This window comes from Tamandua tetradactyla, chromosome 3 (assembly GCF_023851605.1).
Source record: "Tamandua tetradactyla isolate mTamTet1 chromosome 3, mTamTet1.pri, whole genome shotgun sequence".
Lineage (NCBI taxonomy): Eukaryota > Metazoa > Chordata > Mammalia > Pilosa > Myrmecophagidae > Tamandua > Tamandua tetradactyla.
Window position 1 is genome coordinate 129,545,267 of NC_135329.1, and position 26,385 is coordinate 129,571,651.

At 38.5% G+C, this 26,385-nt stretch overlaps 1 protein-coding gene across 9 annotated transcripts in view; it reads left to right on the forward strand.

Moving 5' to 3' along the window:
• Positions 1-26,385, forward strand: part of TANC1 (tetratricopeptide repeat, ankyrin repeat and coiled-coil containing 1) — a 267,329-nt gene that overhangs the window by 58,429 nt on the left and 182,515 nt on the right. For 2 of the 9 annotated variants that reach the window (XM_077153923.1, XM_077153928.1), the window contains exon 3: positions 14,603-14,706. The exons of the other annotated variants lie outside the window; for them this stretch is intronic. The gene's annotated coding sequence lies outside the window, so the exon portion shown is untranslated. The remainder of the gene's footprint in view (positions 1-14,602; positions 14,707-26,385) is intronic. 9 annotated transcript variants of the gene reach the window in all.

Genomic DNA, 26,385 nt, shown 5'->3' on the forward strand with positions numbered 1-26,385 from the left:
CTGAGTCCCAGCTCATTCTAGGATTTCTGTCCCACATAGCCAGGGAGCTCCACACCCCTGGGATTCATGTCCCACAAAGAGAGGGGGAGGACAGTGAGTTTGCTTGTCGTGTTGGCTGAGAGAGAGAGGCCACATCTGGTGGTTCTCTTGGGAGTAACTCTTAGGCTTAATTTTAAATAGGTTTAGCCTATCCTTTGTGGGATTAAGTTTCATATGAACAATCCCCAAGGTTGGGGGCCCAGCCTATAGCTTTGGTTGTCCCCACTGCTTGTGAGAGTATCAAGAATTCTCCACTTGGGAAAGTTGAATTTTCCCCCTTTTTCATCATTTCCCCAAGTGGACTTTTCAAATACTTTTTAATTCACTGTTCAAATCACTTTGGAATTTATTGGGCCATCACTCTGCCACACGTACCTTTTGAGTGATATAGTAAGAACCCTCTTGGAGATATACCTTTTGGAATGGTGTAACTAGAATGCCTTTTCTTTTCTGTCCTCCACGCTAATAGTCTAGATACTATGCTGCTTATACTTTTATCTTTCTATCGTCTTTGGAGAAATAGGATGTTTTAGCTTCCTAGGCTGCAAAAGCAGATTCCATGAAATGGGTTAACTTAAACAATGGGAATATATTAGCTTACAGTTTGAAGCCAAGAAAATGTCCAAATCAAGCCATTATCAAAGTGATGCTTTCTTCTTGAAGACCAGCTGCCAGCAATCCCTGGCTCCCCTGCCACATAGCAAGGCACATGGTGATGTCAAATAGAAGGGAAGGTCTCTCCCTTCTATTTGATGTTTCATTGCTTTCAACTTCTTGCTCCCTTGGCTTTCTCTCTCTGTCCCTGTATTCATTCTGTTTATAAAGGACTCCAGTAATAGGATGAAGTCCCATCCTGAATGAGGTGGGTCACACCTTAATTGAAGGTGCCTCATCAAAATATCTTACTTAAAACGGATTATACCTACAGGAATGGATCAGATTCCAGAATATGTTTTTCTGGGCTTCAAACCATCACCCAGGGTTTGTTAAACGAAATTAAAGTGTAGTGTACTAATACAACTATTGAACTACCTGAGCATTACCAGGGTATTTGAAATGGTTCACTAGTCCTGGTGGTAATTTAGATCTTCTATTGTGAGATCCATGGAGTTTGGAGTTACCTATGGCCAAGAAAACAGATCGAGGTCTACTTCATTACCACAGGGCCCTAAATCCTGTGATCTCATAAGTGAAGCCATGATTAAGTTACCTTCAAAGGGCTAACTTTCTCAGCTTTTAAAATCTTTGAAGAAAAAAATTCCTCTCCACAACATAATCGCACATGAAAGTAATGGGATTTTGCTCAAAGTCAGAAGTGGAATTGTAATGAATTGTTAGGGTTCACTTTCTGGGACTGTTTAATTGGAACATCGATGTAACCGGCTGGCCTTATTGTATATCCTAATATGGTATACTTCCTTAGGCTATAGCAAGGACACCAAGGCAAGTGTAAATGTAATTGGCTTGAGTTCATATACCAAAATAGTCCTTAACTTCACACTGTGGCTTTAAGTAATTCCCAACAAAAGGTACTATTAACTGTCATCTACACTTATGATGGTACAGTTTCAACAAACTTTGTTTTAAAGCACAATGCTGCCATTTTTTTAAAGGGTCACACCTATACAATTACTATCACTGGAATTTGGTACAAATTACAACTGACCAGGTGTAGGTTATTTTTATCTTTTGATAATATATGCAGTAAAGGGTATTGGTAGATTGTGAATTATAGTATTTTATTCTAAATATGATGTAATGATTATCATACCTTCTATTTTCCTCTCAAACTGCAAATCCTAACATTTAAAAACTTTCTTGTAATTGAATGACATTCTGCTATATGTAGTAAATAAATAATCTTTGTAAAAAAAAAACAAGAACTTTTGTTTCTCAAAGGACTTTATAATGAAAATAAAAATATAACCAACACAATGGGAGAAAATATTTGGAAACCACATATCCAATAAAGGCTTAATATCCAGTGTACATAAAGAAGTCCTTCAACTTAACACTGAAAAGACAAACAGCCCAGTTAAAAGATTGCAAGACTTGAATAGATTTCTCTCTGGAGAAGATATACAAGTGGCCAGAAAACTCATGAAAAGATGGTGAACACCATTAACCATCAGGGAAATGCAATTCAAAACCACAGTGAGATGCCACTGTTAAGTTGGGTGTCACTGTGGGCTCTTCATATATGCCCTTTATCATGTTGAGGAAGTTTTCTTGTATTCCTAGTGTTCTGAATGTTTTTATCAAGAAAGAATGCTGTATTTATTTATTTATTTTTTTGGGCATGGGCAGGCACCGGGAATCGAACCCGGGTCTTGGGCATGGCAGGCAAGGGTGCTGTATTTTTGAAAAAATATTTTATTGATAAATTTTCACACGCATATATTCCGTACATGGTGTACAATCAGTGGCTCACAATATCATCACATAGTAGTGTATTCATCACCATGATCATTTTTAGAACATTTGTATCACTCCAGAAAAACAAGTAAAAAGGGAAAAAAACCCTCACACATACCATATCCCTTATCCCTCTTACCGTTACATTGACCACTAGTATTTCCATCTACCTAATTTATTTTACTCTTTGTCCCCCCCCATTATTTATCTGTTCTTTATCCATATAAAAAATATCCGTATTTTTGCATGGGCAGGCACTGGAACTCGAACCTGGGTCTTCGGCATGGCAGACGAGAACCCTGCCTGCTGAGCCACCGTGGCCTGTCCTTTATCCATATATTTTTTACTTATCTGCCCATACCCTGGATAAAGGGAGCAACAGACACAAGGTTTTCACAATCCCAGGCACATTGTAGAAGTTATATCTTTATATAATTGTCTTTAAGAATCAAGGCTGGTGGAACACAGCTCAATAGTTTCACCTACTTCCCTCTAGCCAGTCCAATACACCATAAACTTAAAAGGGATCTCTATATAATGCATAAGAATAACTTCCGGGATAACCTCTCAACTCTGTTTGAAATCTCTTAGCCACTGAAACTTCATTTTTGTCTCATTTACCCTTCCCCCTTTTGGTCAAGAACGCTTTTTCAGTCCCTTGATGCCAGGTCCCGGCTCATCCCAGGATTCCTTGAGATTTACACCCCTGGGAGTTGTGTCCCACATAGGAGGGAGGGCAGTGAGTTCACCTGCTCAGTTGACTTAGAGAAGCCACATCTGAACAGCAAAAGAGGTTCTCTGGGGATGACTCTTATGCCCCATTTTAAGTATACTTAGCCTATCCTTTGCAGGAATGTTTCATAGGGGTTGTTCTAGTTTGCTAGTGCTGGAATGCAATATAACAGAAATGAAACAGCATTTAAAATGGGGAATATAATCAGTTGCTAGTTGACAGTTCTAAGGTTGTGGAAATGTCCAAATTAAAGCAAGTCTATAGAAATCTCCAATCTAAGGCATCTGGGAAAAGATACCTTGGTTCAAGAAGGCCGATGACATTCAGAGTTTTCTCTCTCAACTGGAAAAGCACATGGTGAACATGGTGATGTCTGCTAGTTTTCCTACTATCTTTTTCTCTAGGCTTCTTGTTTCATGAAGCTCTCCCAGGGGCATATTCCTTCTTCATCTCCAAAGGTCTCTGACTATGTGGACTCTGGCTCTCATCATTCTTGGGACTCTGCTCTGTTGCTCTCCCATTGTTCTCAGGCTTCATCCAAAATGCTCCATCTTTTAAAGGATTCCAGTAAATGAATCAAGACCCACCCGGAATGGGTAGCGTCACATCTCTTTAATGAAAGGTTAATCTGTGGAGATAACCTAATCAAGTTTCCAACTTACATTATTGAGTGAAAAAAATTATGGGTTAAAAGAAATGGTTGCTCCCACAAGATTGATCAGGATTAAAACATGGTTTTTCTAGGATACATAAATCTTTTCAGACCAGAACAGGGGTGAACCTGAGATCAAGGGTTTGGCCTATTGATTTGCTTGTCTCCACTGCTTCTGAGAATGTCAATTCTCCAAATGAGGAAGTTGAATATTTCCTCATTTCTACCCAGTCCCTAAAGGGGACTTTGCAAATACTTCTTTATTCACTGCCCAAATTACTCTGGGATATATCAGGGTATCGCACTAACCTGGATAAACCAACAAGTTCTTGCACCCTGGTTAAGATTCCACATACTTATGGTGTTCAAATAAACTGACCATACAAGTTAAATTAGGATAATGCACTACCCAAAATACAAATTTTGCACCAAATAAACACCTCTCCCTTTAGTCTCACACAGAGGTTGAAGTTTTAAAATAACGACCATATCATCCTTTACCCTGTATTCTTCTTTATCTTGATCTTATCCAGATGAGCTTACCTTCATATCTCTAGTTGAATTCTGATCCCTTTTTCAGCTTTTCAAACAGTTCCTGTATGGGGTGGAGCTGATTCAGAGCTCTAATTCTGAGTCTCAGGTGTGACATAAATCTCCCAAGTTTCTGGGAATGACCAGGTTATAAACAATCAGCTCAGTATTTCCGAATTCAGAAATAACAGTTACAACTCCTGAATAAATGTGACTGCTGTAAGAGCTTGCAATCTAAGACACTTGGCTATAGGCCCCAACCCTATAACCCATGTTCTCGACTTCAGTTCCCTGAGTTTTTATATTATAGTTCGTCCATATGATTGAGGCATGATAATATTTGCGTTTTTGTTCCTGACATTTCCTTCAGCATACGTCCTTAAGGTTCATACACCTATGACCTGGCGGCTGCTCAGAGAGTCCCTTGTATATATGCACCTCGTTCCCTCTTCCATTCCTTAGTCATTGTACCCTTAGGCCACCTCCATCGTGAATCATGAACACTGCCGCCAGAAGCACCAGTGTGCAAATGTCTATTTGAGTTCCCACACTCAGTTCCTCCAGGTATATACTGAGCAATGGGTGTCAGGATTGTATGGCCAACCCAGCCCTAGCCTCATGTGCCCTCTAAGGGGCTGGGCCTCTCAGTTTTCCTACTGACAGTGAATAGGCACCATCTCATTTTCCGTGTTTTCTCTAGCACTTTTTCCTCTCTGTTTATTTTTAAACAGATTTATTCATGCATCATACAGTCCAACCTAAGTGTATTGACATGCCTTCGCCACCATAATCTATATGTGACGTTTCCTTTTCTTTCACAAAGAATCTATACCCCGCCCCCCAGCCTGTTGACGTTTAGTTCTGGCATAATGCCTTTGTTACATTCAGTGGAAGCATGTTACAATGTTACTGTTAACTACAGACCCTAGTTTGCATTGATTGATTGTACTCACCCCCACCCCCCATGCCATCTGTGCTGGTTTGAAGCTATTATGTACCCCAGAAATGGTATGTCTTTAATGCGCATTCAGTATTGCTGGGTGGGGCCTTTTTGATCGTTTCCATGGAGAGGTGAACCACCCTTTTGTGGTGGTAACTTTTTAAAAAGTATATAGCATATATACACAAAGCAAAGAAATAAAAATGCAATAGTTTTCAAAGCACTCTTCAACAAGTAGTTACAGGACAGATCCCAGAGTTTGTCATGGGCTACCATATGATCCTCTCAGATTTTTTCCTTTTAGCTGCTCCAGAATATAGGAGGCTAGAAGGCTTAACTGTTTTTTTATCATCACAATTGACATTTTTTTCTTTCCTTTTTTGGGAAAAATAAAACATATACAAAAAAAAGCAATAAATTTCAAAGCACAGCACTACAATTAGTTGTAAAACATATTTCAGAGTTTGACATGGGTTGCAATTCCACGATTTTAGGTTTTTACTTCTAGCTGCTCTGGAGACTAAAAGACTAAAAGAGATACCAATTTAATGATTCAGCATTCATTTTCATTTGTTAAATCCTATCTTCACTTTATAACTCCACCATCACCTTTGATCTTTCCATCCCTCTCTTTAGGTGTGTTCGGGCTATGGCCATTCTAACTTTTTCATTTTGGAATGGTCTGTTACTAATATAGGATACGAAGATGGAACTGTCTTATGTTTTGGAGAGTCTGGGCCCTCTAGGTTTCATGACTTATCTTGGACCAGGGACCCGTCTAGAGATTGTAGGTTTCTGGAAAGTTGCTCTAGTGCATGGAACACCTGTGGAATCTCATATATTGCCCTAGAGGTTCTTTAGGATTGGCTGGAATGGTCCTGGTTTGGGTTTGGCAGGTTATGATAGGCAGCAAGGTCTAACTGAAGCTTGTGTGAGAACAACCTCTAGGGTTGCCTCTCGACTCTATTTGAACTTTCTCTGCCACTGATAAACTTTATTAGTTACACTTCTTTCCCCCCTTTTGGTCAGGCTGACATTGTTGATCCCATGGTGCAAGGACCAGATTCATTCCTGGGAGTCATCTCCCATGTCGCCAGGGAGACTTTCACCCCTAGGAGTCATATTCCATGTAGCGGGGAGGGCAATGATTTCGCTTGCAGAGTTAGGCTTAGAGAAAGGGAGGCCACATCTGAGCAACAAAAGAGGTCCTCCAGAAGTAACTCTTAGGCATGCCTACAGGTAGTCTAAGCTTCTGTGCTACCTACATAAACTTCACAAGAGTAAGCCTTAGGATCAAGGGCATGGCCTATTGATATGGGTGTCCCTAAAGTTTGACACAGTATCAGGAAATTCCCTAATGGTAAGGTTTAATCATTCCATATTCTTTCTCCTCGCCCTTGGGACTTTGCCAATACTTTTTGATTATCTGCTTAATATACTCTATGATGTATCCACACATTACAATAATCTGTACAGGATTAAAGGAACTCTTTCTTATTCTGGCCTTCCTGTATTTCAGTTGTTCAAATGAGCTATACATATAGGTTGAGTTAGATTATATGCTACAGAAAATTTCAGTTCCAAATCAAAAATACCATTCTTCCTTTGGTCTCGAAGAGTGTGTGTGGTTCTAAAATATAGACACTGTCCTCTTTTGGTGGTAACTTTTGATTAGATGGTTTCCATGGAGATGTTTCTCCACCCATTCAAGGTGGGGTTGCTTACTGGAGCCTTTTAAGAGGGAACCATTTTGGAAAAAGCTTTAGAGCAACCAGAATGGACAGAGGGAAGCCATTGAAGAAGTCTTATGAAATGAAGGGAGAAAGCTAGCAGATATCGTCATGTATCTTTCCAGTTGAGAGAGAAACCCTGAACATCATTGGCCTTCTTGAACCAAGGTATCTCCCTGATGCTTTAATTTGGACATTTTCATTGCCTTGCCTTAATTTGAACATGCTCCCAGCCTTAGAACTGTAAACTTGCAACTTAATAAATTTTGTTTTTTAAAAGCCATTTCATTTCTGGTATATCGCGTTCTGGTAGCTTTCAAACTAACATACCATCTATTTTCAGCACCCTGTAATGTTGACATTCATTTGTTTTCTCTCTTGGAAAAATGTTTTATTTTATTTGTACATTTAATCACCACCATTGTCTAAGCATTCCTTAATTATACTGTCTCAATCTTTGTGTTTTATCTTTCCTTTCAGTTTCATATGAGCCCTCAGTCCTTCTCACTCTATCAGACTCACACTCAGCTTCATTCAGTGTACTTATATTATTATGCTACAATCATCTAGTATTGTGCTATGCATTTCTGAATTTTTTGCAGTTGTGTCCTGTTGCACAGTCTATATTCCTTCAGCACCAATGGCCCAATCTCTACCCTATTTGTATCTCCTGATAACCTGTGTCCTTAACTTCAATTCTCAAAGTTCACTTATTAATGTTAGTTCATATTTGTGAGACCATACAGTATTTGTCCTTTTGTTTCTGGCTAATTTCACTCAGTGTAATGTCCTCAAGTTTCTTCCATGTTGTTATGTGCTTCATGACTTTATTCTGTCTAACAGCTCTGTAATATTCCATTAAATGTGTATATCACAGCTTGTTTAGCCACTCATCCATTCACTGATGGACATTTGGACTGTTTCCATCTCTTTCCAATCATAAATAATACTGCTGTTTAACATTGCTGTGCAAATGTCCATTTGTATCCTTGCCCTCAGATCCTCTGAATATATACCTAGTAATGGGATTGCTGGATCATGTGACAATTCTATACTTAGCTTCCTGAAGAACCACAAAACTGGCTTCCAGAGTGTTTGTACCATTTTACATACCCACCAACAGTGGATAAGTGTGCCTCTTTCTCCACATCCTCTCCAGCAGTTGTCATTTTCTGTTTTTTTTGATCATGGCCATTCTAGTGGGTTTCAGGTGATATTTCATTGTGGTTTTGATCTGCATTTTGCTCGTGCTTTGGGTGTAAGATCAAGGAAACTGCCTCCTATTAGAAGTTTTCTAAGATATTTCCCTACATTTTCTTCTAAAAATTTTATGGTCTTAACTCTAATGTTTAGGTCTTTGATCCATTTGAGTTAATTTTTGTATAAGGTGTGAGAAATGGATCTTCTTTCATTCTTTTGTGTATGGATATCCAGTTCTCCAAGTACCCATTTATTGAAGAGGCTGCTCTGTCTCAGGTGAGTTGGCTTGACTGCCTTATCAAGGATCAGTTGTCCATAATGCGAAGATCTATTTCTGCACATTGTATTTGATTCCGTTGTTCAGTGTATCTATCTTTATGTCACTACCATGCTGTTTTGATCACTGTAATTTTGTAATATGCTTTAAAGTCGAGTAGTGTGAGGCCTCTCACTTCATTATTCCTTGTCAAGATACTTTTAGCTACTTAGGGCACCCTTCCCTTCCAAATACATTTGGTTATCAGTTTTTCTATTTCTGCAAAGTAAGTTAGTTGTGATTTTAACTGGTATTACATTAAATCTATAAATCAGTTTGGAGAGAATTGATATCTTAACTACATTTACCCTTTCAATCCATGAGCATGGTATGCCTTTCCATTCATTTAGGAATTCCATGATTTCTTTTAGCATTTCTTGTAGATTTCTGCATATAGGTCTTTTGTATCCTTAGTTAAATTTATTTCTAAATATTTTATTCTTTTTGTTGTTATTGTAAATGGAATTTTCCCCCTGATTTCCTCCCCAAAGTGCTCATTACTAGTGAACAGAAACTACTGATTTTTGGGTGTTAATCTTGTACCCTGCCACTTTGCTGTACTTATTTATTAGCTCAAATAGCTTTGCTGTAGATTTTTTGGGAGTTTTGGCATATAGTATCAGGTTATTTGCAAACTGTGAGAATTTTAACTTCTCCCTTTCCAATTTGGATGCCTTTTATTTCCTGTTCTTGTCTAATTGCTGTGGCTAGAACTTCCAGCACAGTGTTGAATAACAATGGTGACAGTGGGCATCCTTACCTTTTTCCTGATTTTAGAGGGAAAGCTTTCAGTCTTTTCCCATTGAGGATGATATTAGCTGTGGGCTTTTCATATACTCCCTTTATCGTGTTGAGGAAGTTCCCTTCTATTCCTGTCTTTTGATGTGTTTTAATCAAGAAAGAATATTGAATTTTGTCAGATGCCTTTTCTGCATCAGTTGAGATGATCATGTGTTTTTTCTGCTTTGATTTGTTGATATGGTGTATTACAGTAATTGATTTTTCTTTTTTTGTCAACCTAGCTAAGGGTCCATCGATTTTATTAATTTTTTCAAAGAATCAACTTTTGGTTTTGTTGATTTTCCCAGTTTCCACGTTCTCAATTTTATTTATTTCTGCTCTAATCTTCATTTTTTATTCCCTTTTTTTCCTTAGGGTTACTTTGTTATTCTTTTTCTAGCTTTTCTAAGTAAACAGTTAATTCTTCGTCTTTTTAAACATAGACGTTTAAGACAGTACATTTCCTTCTCAATACTACCTTTGCTGCATCCCGTAAATTTTGGTCTGTTGTGCTTTCATTTTCATTTGCCTTGAGTTATTTACTGATTTTTCCTGGAATTTCTTCCTTGACCCACTGGTTGTTTAAGAATGTATTGTCTAGCCTCCATAGATTTGTGAATTTTCTTGCCTTCTCCCTGTTAATTGATTTTCAACTTTTTGCATTATGATCTGATTAAGTGTTTTGTATGATTTCAGTCTTCTTAAAATTTATCGCGACTTGCTTTGTGACCCAGCATATGGGCTGTCCTTGAGAATGAGCCGTGAGCACTATAGAAGAATGTGTATCCTGTTGTTGTGGGGTGTAATGTTCTGTAAATGTCTGTTAAGTTTAGTTCATTTATCATATTCAGATTCTGTGTTTCTTTATTGATCTTCGGTTTAGATGTTTGTTCCATTGATGAGAATGGGTAATTAAAGTCTCCAACTATTATGGTAGAGGTATCTATCTCTCCCTTCAGTATTGTCAGTATTTGTCTCATATACTTTGGAGCATTTTGGCTCAGTGCATAAATATTTATGATTGTTATGTCTTCTTGTTGAATTGTTCTTTTTATAAATATACAGTGTCCTTCTTTATGTCTTTACATTGTGTTAACATGGTCCTATACATTTGAAGTCTAATTGGTCAGATATTAGTATAGCTACTAGTATAGCTATATTAGTGCTTTTCTGATTGTTGTTTGCATGAAATATCTTTTCCCACCCTTTTACTTTCAACCAGTTTTTGCCCTTGGGTCTAAAATGAGTCACCTTTAGACAGCATATAGATGGGTGCTGTTTTTTAATCCATTCTGCCAGTCTGTGTCTTTTTGTTGGGGCATTTATTCCATTAATATCTAATGTTACTATTTTAAAGGCAGTACTTTCTTCTCCCATTTTGTCTTTTGGATTTTATATGTCATATCTAATTTTTTTTCTCTTTTTACCTTTACTGATAGTCTTCATTTCTACACTGTTCCCCACATCTTTCTATCCTACATTTTCATATCTGCCTGTAGTGCTCCCTCTCATAGTGCTTGCAGATCCAGTCCCTTAGTCACGAATTCTCTCAGTGATTGTTTGTTTGAAAATATTTTAATCTCCTCCTCATTTTTGAAGAATAGTTTTGCTGGATATAGAATTCTTGGTTGGCAGTTTTTCTCTTTTAGTATCTTAAATATCTCATACCATTGCCTTCTTACCTCCATGGTTTCTGCTGAGAAATCTATTGCACATTACTTGTATGTGATGGATTGCTTTTTTCTTGCTGCTTTCAAAATTCTCTCTTTGTCTTTGATATCCGACAATCTGATTACTAAATGTCTTGGAGTACGTCTCTTTGGATCTCTTCCGTTTAGGGTATGCTGCACTTCTTGGATTTGTATTATTATTATTATTATTATTTTTTGCATGAGCAGGCTCTGGGAATCAAACCAGGGTCTCTGGCATGGCAGGCAAGAACTCTGCCACTGAGCCACCATTGCCCACCTGGATTTGTAATTTTATGTCTTTCATAAAAGATGGGAAATTTTTTCAGTGATTATTTCCTCCACTAGTTTTTCTCCTCTTTTTCCTTTCTCTTCTCTTTCTGGGATACCCATAGCACATATATTTGTGAACTTCAGCTGTCATTCAGTTCCTTTAAACCCTGTTCATATTTTTCCATTCTTTTCTCTATATTTTCTTTTGTGTGTTGGGTTTCAGATGTCCAGTCTTCTAGTTCACTAGTCCTTTCTTCTGCCTCTTCAGATTTATTGTAGGTTTAGATTTCCATTGTTTTTTTTTTCATCTCTTCTATTGTGCCTTTCATTCCTATAAGTTCCATAATTTGTTTCTTGAAATTTTTGATTTCTTCTTTTTGTTTGCCCAATGTCATCTTTATGTCTTCCCTAACTTGCTGATTTGATTTTTGATGAGATTTTCTATGTCTGTATGAACATCCTGAATTTGTTGTTTCAACTCCAGTATCTCAATCGAAGTGTTGGTTTGTTCTCTCGACTGGGCAATGTCATCTAATTTCTTAGCATGACTTGTTAATTTTTGCTGATATCTAGGCACTTAATTTCCTTAGTTAATTTATTCTGGAGGCTGTTTTTACTCCTTTACCTAGGATTTTCTTGTTTGATCGCTTGGTTCTCTATCTGTTCTTTGGCATTCAGTTCAACTTATTGTAGACCTCCAGCATAGGCTCTGTTTAACTGATCAGAACTTTTTATTGTTTTTCTGTTCTTGAGCTGCCTATATGGAGCCTGGTTTTTTTTTTTGTTGTTGTTGTTGTTGCTGAGGAGGGTCTCCTCAGATATTATAGACCCCAGTCAGACTTTCTCAGGACCAGACAGGCTTATGTCTCAGGAGGAAGTTGTACCCAGCATCAGTTTTCCCTGAGGGTGAGACCCAGCAGGTAGACACTTTCCTATGAAACCTGTAGACTCCATGCTTTTCCTGTCCTGCCCAGCATGTGGCATTTCTCTGCTGATGGCTTCCCATCAGCTTAAATTGATGTGGTGCCTTTAATTTCAGCGGACTCTCCCTGCCAGGGGTGTGGTTGAGACAGAGTAGGGTAATATGATGGCTTTAATTGCTTCAGTTTTCCAGTCCTTGGGGCCTGAATTCTTTGAAGGATGGATTCCACTTGAGCTAGGCCCTACCTTTGTCTTGGGAAAGATACACCCTTTAGGAAATTAACTCCTTTGTCTGACTAGTTACTTTGTCTCTCAGAAAAGCTTAATTCTGCCCTTCCTGGGGCAGTGCTGGAGCCTCAGAGGGCTTCCAGTTCTATCTATTGAGCTGTTAAGGACTGGAAAAAAAGTAAATATGAAAAAAAAAGCTGTTTCAGAGCCAAACCTCTGCTCCTTGGGTTTGTTAATAAAGAGCTTAAGTTAGTTTGTTGCTCTCTATATGTCCAGGTTGTATGTGTCCCCTTTTGTTATGGTCCAGCCCTTTTCCAGTATTTTGTGCTGACTCAAAAAGCCTTTGTGTTTTTTTTTTTTTTTTTTTTCTGTCAACTCCATGCCTCCTCTGCCGGTATAACAACTCCTAGTACCTTTAGTGCTTATTCTATGTTTATCTGTGCTGGAGGCCTATTTTCAGTTGTCAGAATTTGCTAATTAATTCTGCTGTTGGAGCTTGGTTGAGCTAAGCCTTGCTGCTAGTAAAATCTGTTTCCTTTCCCTTGGGAACTAGCCTGCCATGCCCATGGGGGAGGGGTACCAGCCTTCACGCATTGGAAGACTTAAACACTGGTATATGGTCTATGTCTGGTCAGTGAAGTTTTCCCAGCAGTTGTTTTATACTGTAGAGGACAAACTAAATTCTGCACCTCAGTAAGCTGCCATCTTTACCCTGCCTCCGCCTCTAAGTATCAGGGTGCTGTATTTTGTCAAATGCCTTTTCTGCATCATTTGAGATGATCATGTGGGTTTTTCCTTCATTCTGTTATTGTCTTGTATTACATTAATTGATTTTCTTAGGTTAAAGCACCCTTACAAAGCTGGGATAAATCTCACTTGATTATGGTGTCTAATTCTCTTAATGTACTCTTGGATTTGATTTGGAGGTATTTCATTTGAGAATTTTTGCATCTATATTTGTTAGAGAGATTGGTATGCAATTTTCGTTTCTTGTGGTATCTTTATCTGGCTTTGGTTGAGGGTGATGTTGGCCTCATAGAATGAATTAGGGAGTGTTCTCTCCTCTTCAGGTTTTTTTGGAAGAGTCTGGGTAGAACTGATGGTAAGTTTTCTTGGAATGTTTTACAGAATTTCTCTGAAACCATCTAGCATTGAGCTTTTCTTTGTTGGGAGGTTTTTGATTACTGATTCAGTCTCTACTGATAATTGGCTTGTTGAGTTCTGTTTCTTTTTGAGTTAATATAGGTAGTTTGCATGTGTTTAAGTATTTGTCCATTTTATTTACATTATCTAATTTATTGGCATATAATTTTTCATAGTATCCACTTGTGCTGGTTTGAATCTTTGGTGTACCCCAGAAAAGCCATGTCCTTTAATCCTTATTCAATATTGCTGGGTGGGAGCTTTTTGATTATCCATGGAGATGTGACCCACACAGTTGTGGGTGGTAACTTTTTTTTGGGGGGGGGGGAGAACTAAAACAGGATTTTATTCCTTAAACTGATTGGTGAGACCATGGGTATCTTATATCATCATTTTTTACCCTGTATTAGCTAGGGTTCTCTAGAGATACAGAATCAGGAGTTATATGTAAATATAAAATTTATAAAAGTGTCTCATGTAACTGAGGAGATGTAGAGTCCAAGGTCTGTAGGGCAGGTTGTGAACTGGCAGCTCCAATGAAGGTCCTCAGCAAACTCTCAGGAGAGGCTGTCTGGCTGAAGCAGGAAGAGTGATGGTCTCTCCTGAATCCTCCTTGAAAGCCTTGTAGTGGCTAGATTAAGTGTCACTCATTACGGAAGACACTTCTTTAGCTGATTGCAAATGCAGTCAGCTGTAGATGCAGCCAACATGGTCGTGATTGACCTCCATGAAATGTCCTTATAGCAACAACCAGGATAGTGCTTGTCCGACCAGACAACCAGGCACCGGTAGGTAGTAACTTTTGACTAGATAGTTTCCATGGGGAAGTGTCTCCATGCATTCAAGGTGGGGTTGCTTATTAGAGCCCTTTAAGAGTGAAACATTTTGGAAGAAGTTTCAGAATCAACAGATCCCTCACAGAGACCTTTGGAGATGGAGAAGGAAAACGCCCCAGTGGAAGCCTTATGAAATGAGGAGAGAAAGCTAACAGATGTCACCATATGCCTTCCCAGATGACAGAGGTGTCCAGAAGTTCAAGATCCCAAGCAGACACCAGCCACTCTCCTTCCAAGCTGACTGAGGTGTTCTGGACAGCATTGGCCTTTCTTGAGGGAAGGTAACCTCTTGTTGGTGCCTTAAAGTGAACGTTTTCACAGCCTTCGTACTTTAACCTGCAACTTAATAAATCCCCCTTTTTAAAAGCTGTTCCATTTCTGGTATATTGCATTCCAGCAGCTTTAACAAAGTAAAACAAATATTTATTCTATTTTTGTTGGGTGTGGTATTGTGGATATATGTGTCTGTTAGTTCTAGTTGAGTTAGCGTATCATTCAAATCCTGTACATTCTTGTTGATCTTCTATTTAGATGTTCTACCCATTATTGAGAGTTGTGTGATGAAGTCTCCTACTACTAATGTAGAGCCATAAATTTTCCCTTCATATCTGTCAGTATTTGCTTTATATATTTTGGGACTTTGCTGTTATAATAAATTACATTTGCAATTGTTGCATCTTCCTGTTGAATTGTCCCTTCATCAGTACGTAATGACCATCTTTGTCCCTTGTGTTTTTGACTTAAGGTCTATTTTATCCAATAATTAGTATAGCACCCCAGCTGTCCTTTGGTTACTGTTTACATGGTATAGTTTTCCATCCTTTCATCCTCAACCTACTTTTTTTTTCTTTTGTATTCTTTAAGGCCGGGGTCACAGTTCGTTCTTTTTCCACATGAGTATCCTGTTATTGTAGCACCATTTTCTGAATGTTTGTTTGTTTGTTTTCCATCTTTGTTTGCACGTTTTTTGGAACAGTGCATGAGCTGGGAATCAAACCTGGCTCTACTGCATGACAGGTGAGAATTCTACCACTGAACTACCCTTGCACCCTCTCAACCTACTTTTATTTTTGTCTTTCAGTGAGTCTCTTGCAGATAGCATATAGTTGTGTCATTCATTTTTATTAATCTTACTGATCTCTGCCTTTTGACTGGGGAGTTTAATCTATTTACATTTAGTGACTGATTCAATTTCTTTACTTGTGATTGGTTTGTTGAGGTCATCTGTTTCTTCTTGAGTCAAAGTTGGTTGTTCATGCCTTTCTAGGAAGTTGTCCATTTCATCTACATTGTTGTATTTATTAGCATAAAGTTGTTCATAGTATCCTGTTATTACCTCCTTTATTTCTGTGAGGCCAGTGGTTATGTCTCCTCTTCCATTTCTGATTTTATTTATTTGCGTCCTCTCTCTTCTTCTTTTTGTTAATCTTGCTAAGGGCCCATCAATCTTATTGATTTTCTCATAAACCAACTTCTGGTTTTATTGATTTTCTCAATTTTTTTCATGTTCTCAATTTCATTTATTTCTGCTCTAATCTTTGTTATTTCTTTCCTTTTGCTTGCTTTGGGGTTAGTTTGCTGTTCTTTCTCCAGTTCTTCCAAGTGGACAGTTAATCCCAAATTTTTGCCCTTTCTTCTTTTTTGATATAGGCATTGTTCTAGTTTGCTAGCTGCCGGAATGCAACACACCAGAGATGGATTGGCTTTTAATAAAAGGGGATTTATTTTGTTGGTTCTTCAGAGGAAAGGCAGCTAACTTTCCACTGAGGTTCTTTCTTACGTGGAAGGCACAGGATGGTCTCTGCTGGTCTTCTCTCCAGGCCCCTGGGTTCCAACAACTTTCCCCGGGGTGACTTCTTTCTGCATCTCCAAAGGCCTGGGCTTAGCTGCTCATGCTGAGATGAGGAATGCCGAGCTGCTGAGCAGTGCTACGTTGCAATCTCTCATTTAAGCATCAGCCAATTAAGTCAAACATCACTCATTGCAGCAGACACGCCTCCTAGCTGACTGCAGATGTAATTGGCAACAGATGAGGTTCACGTACCGCTGGCTTATGTCCGCAGCAACAAGACTAGGTATGCTCACCTGGCCAAGTTGACAACTGAATCTAACTAACACAGGCATTTAAGGCAATAAATTTCCCTCTTAGCACTGCCTTTGCTGCATCCCATAGGTTTTGATATGTTGTGTTTTCATTTTCATTCACCCCGAGATATTTACTGATTTCTCTTGTGATTTCTTCATTGACCCACTGGTTGTTTAAGAGTGTGTTGTTGAGCCTCCACATATTTGTGAATTTTCTGGTGCTTTGCCTATTATTGATTACCAACTTCATTCCCTTATGATCTGAGAAAGTGTTTTGTATGATTTCAATCTTTTTAAATTTGTTGAGACTTGCTTTGTGACCCAGCATATGGTCTATCTTTGAGACTGGTCTATCCTTGAGACTGATCCATGAGCACTTGAGAAAAAGATGTATCCTGCTGTTGTGGGGTGTAATGTCCTATAAATGCCTGTTAAGTCTAGCTCATTTAATGTAATATTCAAATTCTCTGTTTCTTTATTGATCCTCTGTCTAGATGTTCTGTCCATTGATGAGAGTGGGGAATTGAAGTCTCCAACTATTATGGTAGATGTAGCTATTTCCCTTTTCAGTGTTTGCCTCATGTATTTTGGGGCATTCTGGTTCGGTGCATAAATATTTGTGATTGTTATGTCTTCTTGTTGAATTGTTCCTTTTATTAGTAGATAGTATCCTTCTTTGTCTCTTTTAACTGTTTTACATTTGAAGTCTAATTTGTTGGATATTAGTATAGCTACTCCTGCTCTTTTCTGGTTGTTATTTGCATGAAATATCTTTTCCCAACCTTTCACTTTCAACCTATGTTTATCTTTGGGTCTAAGATGTGTTTCCTGTAGACAGCATATAGAAGGATCCTGTTTTTTAATCCATTCTGCCAGTCTATGTCTTTTGATTGGGGAATTCAGTCCATTAACATTTACTGTTATTACTGTTTGGGTAGTACTTTCCTCTACCATTTTGCCTTTTGTATTTTATATGTCATATCTAATTTTCCTTCTTTCTACACTCTTCTCCACACCTCTCTCTTCTGCTTTTCATATCTGTCTCTAGTGCTCCCTTTAGTATTTCTTGCAGAGCTGGTCTCTTGGTCACAAATTCTCTCCGTGACTTTTTGTCTGAGAATGTTTTAATTTCCCCCTCATTTTTGAAGGACAATTTTGCTGGATATAGAATTCTTGGTTAGCAGTTTTTCTCTTTTAGTAATTTAAATATATCATCCCACTGTCTTCTTGCCTCCATGGTTTCTGCTGAGAAATTTACACAGTCTTATTGGGTTTCCCTTGTATGTGATGGATTTCTTTTCTCTTGCTGCTTTCAAGATCCTCTCTTTCTCTTTGACCTCTGACATTCTGACTAGTAAGTGTCTTGGAGAACGTCTATTTGGATCTATTCTCTTTGCGGTGCACTGCACTTCTTGGATGTGTAATTTTAGGTCTTTCATAAGAGTTGGGAAATTTTCAGTGAGAATATCTTCCATTAGTTTTTCTCCTCCTTTTCCCTTCTCTTCTCCTTCCGGGACACCCACAACACGTATATTTGTGCGCTTCATACTATCATTCAATTCCCTGAGTCCCTGCTCATATTTTTCCATTCTTTTCCCTATAGTTTCTGTTTCTTTTTGGATTTCAGATGTTCCATCCTCCAGTTCACTAATCCTAACCTCTGTCTCTTGAAATCTACCATTGTAGGTTTCCATTGTTTTTGTCTCATCTACTGTATCTTTCATTCCCATAAGTTCTGTGATTTGTTTTTTCAGACTTTCCATTTCTTCTTTTTGTTCATTCCTTGCCTTCTTCATGTCCTCCCTCAATTCATTGATTTGGTTTTTGATGACGTTTTCCATTTCTGTTCGTATATTCTGAATTAGTTGTTTCAGCTCCTGTATCTCATTTGAACTATTGGTTTGTTCCTTTGACTGGGCCATAGCTTCAATTTTCCTGGTGTGATTTGTTATTTTTTGCTGGTGTCTAGACATTTAATTACCTTAATTACTTTATTCTGGAGATTGCTTTCACTTATCTTACCTAAGGTTTTCTTGCTAGATGAGTTTGTTGTCTATCTGTTCTTTGACCTTCAGTTCAGCTTTTTCTGGGCCTCTAGCTTAACTTTTGTTTAACAGAGGGTAATTTTTCAGTTCTTGTTTTCTTGTTTCTTGTCCTGCTTATAAGGTGCCTTTTCCCTCCCCACCCTTAGGAGGGTCTACATAGGTATTACAAACTCCAGCCGGGTTTTCCCGGACTAAACTGGCCTCCTATCAGGGGAAAGGAGTCACCTGCATCAGTTTTCCGTGAGGGTGAGACCCAGCAGGTTGAAAGACTTTTCTGTGAAGTCTCTGGGCTCTGTTTTTCTTATCCTGCCCAGTATGTGGCGCTTGTCTGTCTGCGGGTCCCACCAGCAAAAGATGTTGTGGCTCCTTTAACTTTGGAAGGCTCTCCCTGCTGGGGGCGTGGTGGAGACAGAGGAGAGGTTGTAGACTGGTTTTAATGGCTTCAAATTGCCAAGCCTTGGGGTCTGAATTCCTTGAGAGAGGGATTCCACCTAAGTTGGACTTCACTCCTCCCCTGGGGAAGGCACACTTGGGAGATAGCCCTGAAAGCAGTCTGTTTCTGCCTATTCCTGGGGCAGTTGCAGCCCGAATAGTCCCACTGCTGAATCCAGAGGCAGCCAAGCCTCCGTAGAAACAGCCACAAAAGCCTCTGTTTCGTCCCCTTTCCTCTTTTTTCGGTTAGCCCAATAAGCGACCTCTGCCTTGACCAGTTTCACCTGAGCTGGGGGCCTATTTTTAGTAGTCAGAATTTGTTTATTAATGCCACAATTGGTGTTTGGTTGAACTCAGTCCCTGCTACTGTTAAAGTCTCTTTCCTTTCCCTCTGGGAAGCGCCTGTAGTGGAGGTTCGCCGGGCACCAGCCCCTGCGGCTTGGGGAACTCACGGTTCTGGAGACTTGCAGCCGGTCCAGCTGGTCCAGATTGGGGTACGCTGTGTGTCTGGTCAGTATCGTGGCTCCGGGAGCTGTTCTGTACTGTTTCTGGTTATTTAGTAGTTGTTCTGGAGGACGAACTAAAACGCGCACATTGCTAAGCCACCATCTTGGCCCCTCCTCTCCTTTTAATTTACATTTAAAGTCACTATTGATGAAACAGGTCTTTCTTCTGCCATTTTGCTATTTAGCCAGTGTAAGTCATATCTTTTTTTGTATCTCACTTCCTTTAAAGTCAATTTTTACATTTATTTGCTTTCTTGAATTGAACTATATTGAATGCCTTCTCATTTCTATGTGGATATACTTTTCATCTATCTTGCTTGTGGTTACCATAGGATTAAAATTTGATGTCCTAAATGTATAACAACTATATTTTCTGTGATATCAACTTAACGTGGATAGCATGCACATATACTTTTCCTATACCTTCTATAACCTCACGTTTTTTACTGCTTGTTACTACTTGTTCTAGTTTGCTAGCTGCCAGAATGCAATATTCCAGAAGCAATGGCTTTTTAAAAGGGGAATTTAATAAGTTGCTAGTTTACAGTTCTAAGGCTGAGGAAATGTCCCAATTAAAGCAAATCTTATAGAAGTGTCCAAGCTAAGGCATCAGGGAAGGATACAGTGGTTCAAGAAGGCCGATGAAGTTCACGGTTTCTCTCTTGGCTGGATGGGCACATGGTAAAGTCTTGCTAGCTTTCTCTTTTTGCTTTTTGTTTCATGAAGTTCCCCAGGAGTCGTTTTCCTTCTTCATCTCCAAAGGTCTGGCTGGTGGACTCTCTGCTTCTCGTAATTATATCGTTCTGAAGCTTTCTCCAAAATACTTCTTTTATAGGATTCCAGTAGACTAATCAAGACCCACATAGAATGGGTGGAGGCACATCTCCATCTAATTAAGTTCAGTACCCACACTTGATTTAGTGACATCTCCATGGAGATAACCTACCTCATCAAGGTTCCAACCTATAGTACTAGATAGGGATTAGAAGAAGCGGCTGCCTTTACAAAATAGGATTAAGATTAAAACATGACTTTCCTAGGGTGCATAAATCCTTTCAACCTGGCACACTACTTATATCTTTGTACCCTGTATGTCCAAAAACCTTGATTTATCATTATTTTTTATGTATTTGTATTTTAGCACCCATGAGAAATAAGAAGTAGAATTACATAGTAAATAATACGATAATGCTGGCATTTATAATTATCCAAATTGTTACATTTGCTGCAAGTCTTTATTTCTTTATGCTCATTTGAGCCACTGTCTACTGTCCCTTCATTTCAGTCTGAAGAACCTCCCTTTAGCATTGCTTGTAGGGTAGGTCTAGTGATGATATATTCCCTCAGCTTTTGTTTATCTGGGAATGTCTTAATTCTCCCTTGTTTTTGAAAGAGAGCCTTGATATGATATAAGAGTCTTGGATGGCAGATATTTTCCTTTAGCACTGAAATTTTAATATATTTCAGTGCACAGGCTTCTTGTGAGAAGTTTCTGGTGAGAAATTGGCAACTCAATCTAATTGGGGTTTCCTTTTATGTAACATGTTGCTTTTCTCTTTGAACTTTCAGAACTCCTTGTCCTTTGCATTAGATGATGCAGTCAGTCTATGATGGGATATATTTTTGTTCTTGTTTATTCTGTTTTGTGTTTTCTGATCTTTTTTGGATGTGCATATTCATGTCTTTTTGTTGATGGTGTCCATTAACTGTCTTGGGCTTTTTTCACTTTTGATATTTCTTTTTCCTTTCTGCTCTCAGAGTGAGTCATTTTAGGTGTCTTGCTTTCGCATTCATTGATTCTTTTTTTGGCCAGCTCCATTCTACTCTTGAAACTGTCTTGGGCATTTTTGGTTTTCAGTTATTTTTGTCTTCACCAGTGTATCTGTTTGATTCTTAAAATTTTTTTTCTCTTTTCTTATACTCTCATATTGTTCATTTGTGTTTACCTGATATCCCATAGTTCCTTCTCTGTATTTTCTTCATCTCAAGTATTTTTAAAAAATTTTTAGTTGTTTTATTTATTACATCTTTATTAGTCAGCCATTGTCATGATGATACTATATAACAAACTCAGCAAATCTCTGGGACTTACAATAATAAGCATATATACTCACGCTCACAGACCTGTAGGTCTGTTGAGATATGCCTGGACTGTGAAGGACCTGGCTGGGTCTCTATGCTTTGGGCAGTGGTTTGGCTCACCTTGGTTCCAGGTTGTGGCTTGAGCTCAGGGCTGCTCCTCATTTGCTCATTCTGAGAACTGGAATGAAGGGCAGCAGCTAGGTGGGTTGTGTTTTTCTCAGATGGAGCACCATAGAACAACAGCCAGACCAAACCACTGAAGCATTTTAAATGGACTCTACCTGAGTCAGATCTGCTCTCATCCCACAGACCCGGGCAAGTCACATGGCCAAGACCATGGTAAAGCACACTCTGCATTGGTGAGAAGGGAAGGGGAATGAATATTTGCTGAATAATAATTCAAACTATCACAGGCTGCTAATTCATAACAAGCTGTAAAATTTCATTCTGAGGAATAATAACTTGAATTAACAACTTATATTTTATATTTTAACCACATTTGTAAATGTTGTATTTCACAGAAATTTTGAATAATGAGGGACTTAAAATCTATGCTATATAAATATAGAATTTAAAAAATAAAACATGTTTTTGCAGTTTTCAAAGTTATAATGATAGATTTCACTCACTTAAATATTTTAAATATTATTATTGAGCAGTATAATTTCTTTTTTAAATTGCTGTTTTCTAAGAATAACTGCAAAGACTAAGTTAATATTCTTTTTTTCAAGTTTTATTAATAAAACCAATCAACATACAATATCAACATTCTTTTTTTCTCATCACATAGTTGTATATTCATCATGATCATTTCTTAGAACATTTGTATCAATTCAGAAAAAGAAATAAAAAGGAAAAAAAAATTCATGCATACCATACCCCTTACCCCCCCTTTCATTGATCACTAGCATTTCAATCTACTAAATGTATTTTAACATTTGTTTCCGCTATTATTTATTTATTTTTAATTCATATGTTTTACTCATCTGTCCATAAGGTACATGAAAGAAGCATCAGGGTGGGCTCAGCAGGTAAGATTGCTTGCCTGCCAAGCCCGAGGACCCGGGTTCGATTCCCGGTGCCTGCCCATGTAAAAAAAAATAAAAAATAAAAAAGTAAATAAAAAAGAAGCATCAGACACAAGGTTTTCACAATCACACAGTCACATTATGAAAACTATATCATTATACAATCATCTTCAGAAAACATGGCTACTGGAACCCAGCTTTGCATTTTCAGGCAGTTCCCTCCAGCCTCTCTGTTATGCCTTAACTAAAAAGGTGACATCTATTTAATGCGTAAGAATAACCTCCAGGATAACCTCTCGACTCTGTTTAGAATCTCTCAGCCTTTGACACTTTTTGTCTCATCTCTGTCTTTCCTCTTTTGGTCGAGAAGGATTTCTCAATCCCTTGATGCTGAGTCCCAGCTCATTCTAGGATTTTTGTCCCATGTTGCCAGGAAGGGCCATACCCCTGGGAGTCATGTCCCATGTAGAGATGGGGAGGGCAGTGCATCTCAAGTATTTTTGAGGTCTTTTTAAAAAAGTTTTGTTCAGTATCTCCCTGTTCTCTTCTTTGTTGATGTTTTCTGCATTTTTATCCTTTTCCTTTGCATAGTCCATCATTTCCTGCTTCTTTTTTTTGTCATTTACTCTTGTTGCACGCTGTATATTTTAATGTTTTAAAATGTTAATTCTGAGATTTACTCCCTGGGATCCCTGTTTCCTTGTTTTGTAACCAGTTGGTGATGAGAGATTTTCTTGAGTTTTAGCCCTCCTTTCGGGAAGGTCTGCCCAAGGCAAAGGAGTATGCAGTGTTTTCCTCTCTAGTGAACTTTTGTCTTGTCCTGTACTTGTTAGTTTTTTTGAGTTTCCCTGTTTACAGGAGTTTGGTTGTCCCCTCTATTTCCCAGCAGACAAAGCTCCCTCTCCGGAGTATCTGAAGCTGACAGGCCTTAGTCCCACTCTCTCCATCTCTGAAGTTTTTTGCATTCCTTTTGTTGTCTCATGCTGCTTTTGCATGGAGGGCACGTTCTGGCAGGAAGGTCATCCTGGAGAGTACATTCCCAATTCGTTCTTTCCCAGCCAAGACAGGGCCAGGTATCCATGAAAGAGGTGGCAACCAGCTCCAAAGTGCCCTCTAGAAGGCCTCAGGAAGGGCCAAAATTTCTGCAGTGGCTTCCCAAAGATGAGCTTTCCTGGCCTGTCCCCAAAATGTAGGACTTTGGCCAACTTCCCCCCACATTCCTGAGTAAGCGCTATATTTTTAAATCTCCACCACCTCCGCCTCTATCTGGGGAGGGTTGAACGATGGCATGGCGGCTGCTGCCTTTGTCTAGGCTTGTTGTAATAATAATAGCTGTCCTCAGAGCCAGTGATCTGAATTTGGTAATCAAAAGCTGTGATCAGTGGTTGGCCATGAACACTCCTGATTGTTGGAGGATTTTTATGTCCCTTGATGTCAGCAGCAGCTAACCCAGAACTGGATCTTGTGGAGGCCTGCCATGAGAGTAGGGGATGGGCATAGATAGCTGCAGCTCAGGGAGAGCAACTTACAGTTCTTTCCTGAAATTTACAAGCCTCTTCCTCCTGCACTTCCCTGGATGCTGTACAGTGTTCTTCTGGCTCTGGAGTTACAAAATAATTGTTTCAGACAGTTCCTGCCTGCTTAATTGCTGTTTTGGTGGAAGGACTGAGTCCTGGAGCTCCCTACTCTGCTATCTTACTGGAAGTCTCTTGAGCCTTTTTAAAATTAGGCATTTTCCTGATGACAAAAGTAATATGTATTTTAAAATTACAAAAAAGTAATTGCATCATTCAGAGATTGTCCCCAAATGTTTACAATAAAGTAGTGATTTTAGTTTTACTTAAGTAGAATATAAAACTGAAATGAAATCTGAAGACATTGCAACACTGGCATGAGACAATAAAAAGAATGTAAATTGATCAGTTCCTTTGTTTTTGCTTCAGTTTTTATCTTCAAACTCATGAACTAAGCAGGTGAAATGAGACAATGTGTCACTGGCTGAGAGATTCCAGAGTCAAGAGGTTATCCTGGAGGTTATTCTTCCGCATTAAATAGCTATCACCTTGTTAGTCAGGATGTAATGGAGAGGCTGGAGGGAAGTGCCTGAAAATATAGAGCTGTGTTCCAGTAGCCATGTTTCTTGAAGATGATTGTATAATGATAAAGCTTTCATAATGTGACTGTGTGATTGTGAAAACCTTGTGTCTAATGCTTCATTTATCTATCTTATCAACAGACGAGTAAAACATATGGAATAAAAATAAATAATAGGGGGAACAAATGTTAAAATAAATTTAGATTGAAATGCTAGTGATCAATGAAGGGGTAAGGGGAATGGTATGTATGAATTTTTTCTGTTGTCTTTTTATTTATTTTTCTGAATTAATGCAAATGTTCTAAGAAATGATCATGATGATGAATATGCAAAATAAATAAATAAGCGGGGGGGAAAAAAGATGATCATGGCATATAATTAAAAAAAAAAAATTACCCCGCAACCTTTAAAAGCTGTTCCCTAGCACACCTTCTTGGCTTTAGCCAGTGGACAGACTTGTTCCCGTCCCCATAGGCTGAGTCTGCTCCTTCATGATTTGGCCTCAGTTGCCCTCTGAGGTTTCCTTGACTACTTCAGCTTTCTTCGGTTTCCAGTCCCCTCTCCATTCCTCCGGTTGTACACACTAGCCTATTGTGCATGCTAGCCCTGCATTATATGCTAATCTGTATTGCTTATACTTCCTTTGCATGTGGACAGTATGGTGCAGAAGGGACAGGAACTTTGAGGTCAAAGTAATCTGAATTCCTAACTCTGTTTCCTCTTTCCACCCACCTACCCCCTTTTTTTAAGATTTATAATAAAGAACTTAGACAGCTTACTATGTGATGCTGGATGAACCGAGTGGGTTCTCCGGAGGTGTCTAGAATAAGGTGACTGGCAGACTTTCTTGAGAGCAGACATCTGCCTAGCTCGTCTATTTCCTGTGCTTCTGCATAGGTAGGTAGTACTTCCTTAATGTAGTTTTGACCCTGTCTTCAATAACTTTGAGAATACTTTTGGAGAATAGTGAACATTTTCCCAAAAACTTTATTCACTAGTCACTCATAGCAGCTGTGTCACTCAGGAAGTGTTGACATTGGTTTTGGTTTCCCCCTGAACTGCATATTATTCCTTTTGGGGGGGAAAATTGCAAGGTTGGAGTTTTTCAGATTGTTAATAAGATTAAAAAAAAAACAGCAAAGATATAAAACCAAGGAGGAAAATAGTCTTTCTATAAAATTGTGTTAGAAAACAGGACTTTAGGATTCTGTAGAAAATTATAGGTAATGCAAAAATAAACTTTTAGCAGAAAATGAAGATGGCTGTTTTTCATGTTATTCTGAAGTGTAAGACATTTGAGCCAGTTCGAATTTTTCACGTTGTGTGATTTTTAAAGAATATTGATACACAGTCACATTTAAATTTAACTTTGTTAATGGTGGTTTAGAAGTTGAATTGATTTCCTGTGCAAGCAGAATCATTTACTTATTTTCGTGTTTATAATTTCAGTAACCATGGGTGTTAGCTGTGAAGTGGATTATAAGAAGCCCTCTTTGATTCCTGGGCCATGCAGGGAAGACGCAGTCATTTCTTGAATTTCCCTTAGTTTTGTCCTAAAAAGTAGTGATAAAAGGTGTACCAAAAGTTTACATGAGGGCTTTGAATTCTCTGTGGAAAGATCTATCCTGTTTCCTTTTGTTTTTTTTTTTTTTTTTTGGTTGATATTTTGTTGTTGGGTTTTTGTTTT